The sequence below is a fragment of the Passer domesticus genome, chromosome 8 (assembly GCF_036417665.1).
Source record: "Passer domesticus isolate bPasDom1 chromosome 8, bPasDom1.hap1, whole genome shotgun sequence".
Classification (NCBI taxonomy): Eukaryota; Metazoa; Chordata; class Aves; order Passeriformes; family Passeridae; genus Passer; species Passer domesticus.
In genome coordinates, this window is record NC_087481.1 from 7,258,573 (window position 1) to 7,263,535 (window position 4,963).

Below are 4,963 nucleotides of genomic sequence, written 5' to 3' on the forward strand. Positions count from 1 at the left end.
GGTCCTGCTTCAACATGCTGGGGGGTTTTGGGGTTCTTGAATCCAGCCTCACCCCAATCCAGCCACTTTGGCCTCCCTTCTCTCCCCACCGCCCTGTCCTGGTTTAGGGCAAATTTGGGAAAAAACCTCCAAAGCGGTTTCCACTAGAAAGCGAATTCAAACAGCTCCTCCCCCAGCTGGTTCGAGAAAAGATTTCCTTGGAGAAAAGTGGAAAAACCTTGTTTATTTTACAGACAAAGCATTCACCATCCAGCAAGAAATTAACAATATTAAACAATAAAACCTCTTGCTGCTCCAAAGGAGATGAGAAACTCAGCAAGTCGCCCTGTGGGCTGTAGCTTCGCTCACTCAGTCTCCTATCAGTCTCTTATGAGTCCCTCCAGCACTGGAAATGCCTCAGCCCAGTTTCGGCTCGGCCCCGTGGCCACAGGCCACAGAGAGCTGCCTGTGCTCTCTGGGTGTTCAGTCCAAAGCAGGTTTAAGCAGCTCCAAAGAAAAAGGAAAACCACAGTCCAGGAAACTTCTCTGCCTCAGCGAGCTAAAAACTAACTAAATGCAAAGGAGAGCTCTGTCCTGCTGTCTGCCTGTCCACAGACAACTGATACCTTAGGTTTTAAGTTTTTCTGTTCTGCTTTGGTGTGCAGCTTTTAGCTTTATATTGAGTGTTACTGGGATCTTTTCACAGGGTGGTGAAGACAAAACAATCCCATTCAAGCTGGAGACTCAAGGACAATCTCTTCAAACTTCAGGCCCAAAGCATAAACAACATGAAAAGAGGAGGGCAGGAAAGAAAGCAAGGAGGATGAAACTTCATCATTTGAAGGTATTAATTGGGCAGTTAACTCCTAAATGCTAATGAACTAAAACTTATAAAAATGTGAGATCTCATGACTGAGCCCTCTTTTGCTCCCATCTTGGAGCCATCCAGGCAGAGCCAGGACTGAGGCTCCAGTAGGGCCAGGGTGTGACCTTTTAAAGCACTTCAATAAAAATCCACTTTATTCCTCTTAACACCCTCTAGCCTCTGTTCCAGCTCCTTAAGGCATCACAACAGTCCAGGAGCCGGAATGTGGAGGAGTGAGTGCAGTTTCTGAAAACAAACTGCAGCTTCTTCCTCCCCTCCTTTGCTCTTAGAACCAGCCTTAGAGGTGCAGAACTCATTTCTGGGCTAAACAGACCAAAAGGGGTAAGAGCATCATGAAGTCACCCAGGACATGCCCCTGTCAGGGTCAGGGGGTCCCATCCCCGCCTCATCTCCGGGCTGCCGAGGGTCCCCGGCTCCGGTATCGCCCCTTCCCCTCTCCCTGCCCCGGGGCTCCCACGTTCCACAGCCCCGGCTCTCACGGGGATCCCCAAAACCAATGTCCTGCCCTGTCGGTACCGGGCCATCCTCACGTGGGCCCCCAGGACCCTCCCGAGGGGCTATCGCAGCTCCTCTCCCCCCGAAAAAGCTCCTCTAGGGAGCCCAGAGATATCCGGGGCTGGAGTCCGGGATCTGCCGGCTCCCAACACTCTCCAAAAAAATCCTCCTGGAGACCCCTCGGTAGAGCCGGGGCGAGCTCGGCCTCCCCCTCAGCTGCGGCTCGGGGCTGGGGGCGATGCTCCCGGGGCAGGGGGTGCTGCAGGCTCAGCGTGCGGGCACTGCGAGTGGCAAGATTCTCCCGCTCCCGCTCCTGCTCTGGGAACCCACAGAGCTGCTGCACCTTCTCCCCTGGCCCTGCACAGCTCCTTGGCAGGCACGGCAGGAGCAGCACCCTGGGAGCCTCGGGAATGCCCCTCTGGGATCCATGGCACACACTCCCAGGGGCTGCAATTCCAGTTCCTAGCAAGGAAAAGATGTTCCTGCCCTTGAAGGCAAAGCTCTTCAGAAGGAGCCAAAAGCCAAGTGGAGCAAGATCCTACAGTGACATTTCACTGCCAGCATTCATAACTTCACCCGTGGTTGTTGTAGCTCCTTGGACTGGGAATTAAATCAGGGCAGGGTCTTTGGTGGGAGCTGCCCTAGGTCAAGGGAGACACTGAGAGAGAAACAGAGCAGGCAAAGAGAGGCAGGACAGAAAGGAGGACACAAACACAGTCAGCTGAGAAGGTGGCACTTTGAAAACCACCTTCCCTGTTTTTTCCCATAGGCAGCTCCTGGCAAGGGCAGCGCTGCAGAGAGACAGCTCTGGCCAGGAGCAGCTCCTGGGCACAGCCCAGCAGGGCTGGGGCACTGCCAGGGCAGCTCAGGGACACCAGCAGGGCACAGCCAGAGCTGACAGGGGCTCAGCACTGGCAGGGGCTGGGGGATGTCCCAGAGGGGGCTGTGTCACAGTGGCACCTCTGTGGCTGTGTACTAGAGGCACAGAGCAGCTGTGATGTCAGCAAGGGGCTGTGTGACAGCACAGAGTGGGCTGTGTGAGGTCACAGGTTGGGCTATGACATCACAGAGATTGTTGTGTGAGGTCACTGAGCAGCGACAGCATCATAGAGGAGACTGTGTGACAACACAGAGCAGGCTGTGAAATCATGGCATGGCTGTATGACATCATAGAGCAGGCTGTGAGGTCAAAGTATGTGCTGTAGCACTACAGAGTATGCTATGTATGACATCACAGAGAGGGTTTTATGACATCACTGAGGAGGCTGTGACATCACACATCTGTCTGTGACATCATAAAGTCTGTGGCCAAAGAGCAGATCCTGCCATCATGGAGAGTGGCTCTGTGACATCAGAGAGTGGGTTGTGACATCACTGGGTGGCTGTGTAACATCATAGAGCAGGCTGTGACATCACAGGCTGGCTTTCTGACATCACAGAGTCTTCTGTGATATCACAGTGCATCTGCATGACATTCCAGGGTGACATCCCAGAATTGGCTCTGTAACATCACAAGGATGCTGTGTGACATCTCAAAAGGGCTGTGTGTCATCACAGGTGGCTGTGTGAGGTCACTGGGGAGGTCACTCTGCCCCAGCTCCCCTCACAGTTCCCCCAGAGCAGTCCAACACTGCTCGTGCACAGCGGGGTCCCCTGTCCCCCCAGGTCCCCCTGCCCCCGGTGCCGCAGCCTCCCCCAGAGGATGTTCCACGAGATCGACCCCAGAGCCTGACATGGGGATGGGGGGCTGGGGCTGTGGGACAGGGGGACAGGGACCCCCCAGCAGCATCCCCGTGTCCCCCAGGGCCAGAGCCTGGGCCAGGGCTCCTTCACCCTGTTACAAATGAGGGCTTGAGAGCGCTGAAAAAATCCCCAGCAAGAGATCAGCAGAAACCAGATTTAATATTAAGTGACAGCACCACAAAGTTACTTGGCAAGAGTCACTCTGCTTCTGACTGGACACTTCAGGCACACCAGGGAAACACGGCAACAACAAAACCAAACAAAATCCAAGCAATCAAATAAAAAATGAACCAAGAACTGGGGCTTTCAATCCTATGGAAAAGTACTGTCATTGTCCTCCAGGTGTCCATCGCCAGACTTGGGATTCCACCTCGAACATTGCCTATTTGTGAAGAGACTGGAAATTTTTGGCTCGAAATATTACATGTGTGGGGGAGGAAGGGGCAGGTCCAGCCTTGCCCTGCACTGGAATCCCAGCACTGCCCTGCTCTGGAATCCCAATCCCCCCAGAGCCTCTATCCCAGCCCAGCAGTGGCTGCCAGTCCCTGGCACAGCACAGGCAATGCTCCCCAGCCACCTCTGGAGCCCCAGCCCAGCTCCTGAGTGACCAAATGAGCCCAAGTCCCACCTGGGAGAAGGGCCCAGGAAGAACCAGGGCTATTGAAGGCTGACCACAAGGCAAGCACACATCTTGACCCTACCTCCTCTTGGAATTTCCATTTGAACAGTGCTGGAATACAGGAGTTGGTAGCTCTGTGTGTGCCTGTCTCTATATTTCTTACTTCTCATTCTCTCTCTCTGTGTCTACTTCTACTTTATATGCCCTCTAGGAATATTTGACTTTAATTAAAATTGAACAGGCTTAGAGTTTGTCAAGTTGAATAGGCCAAATTAATGCTTTGAGAAGTGTTTTTTGTTGGTTGAATGTCATACTAAACCTTCTTCCAAAGGTCATCTGATTTTCTAAATTTCCCAGTAAAGGCTGCTTGGTTGTTCTAAGCTCTTCAGGATCACTTCATAGTATTTCTACAGTACATCCAACTCAGAATACACTAACAATTGTAATTCTTTTTAAATGTCTCACTGAGAGAGTTGTTTGGAGGATGGGAGTCGGGGCTTGTCTGTCCTGCTTGGCACAGCCCAGGCAGGGCTTTCCCAGCCACATTCCACACTCCATTGCCCAGCTGGAGCCGCTGGTGCCTCTGAGTTCTGCTGGCCCAGCCCCAGGGACGCTCTCCTTGTCTGCCCATTCCCCCACGGTCTCTGGGCAGGGATGGCCTCAGTGGGGGCTGCTGACATCCTCAGCAACTTGGAGGCTGCTGCTGGATTTCACTGCTCCAGAGGCTTGTTCAGCCTTCAGCCTTTCAGTGCAGGAATTCAGTGTCCCAGGGCTCATTGACATTCAGAGCACCTTAACAAGCCAAGCCTCTGGGAGTAATTTGATTTCAGTTTTCAAATAATTTGTGGTTAATTAGACAGATTTCAGAAGCCTATTCAAACTGAATATATTCTATTTAAAAAGACAATGAGAAAACATTTTTAGGACCTGTTTAGGTTTCTTTTCCATGTTAATTCATTGATATGTGCAATCTCCAATTGGCACTGAATCCAAGTGCTCCCCCATGCATTTTTAATAGATATGAAAATCAAGACCTTTCATGGCTGACAATCAATCAGACTCTGTCCCTACCTCCACCCCACCATTTCCACCATCCAAACCCTGGCACTCAGAGCAGCCTTGTGCAAATCTCAGCTCCCTCCAGCCCAGGCTGCACATGCAGTTTTCAGCTCCTTGGCTCCAAGTCCCATCTGCTTTCCTTGGAGAAGGAGCTGCCCGAGACACAGAGGGATGTTCATTTC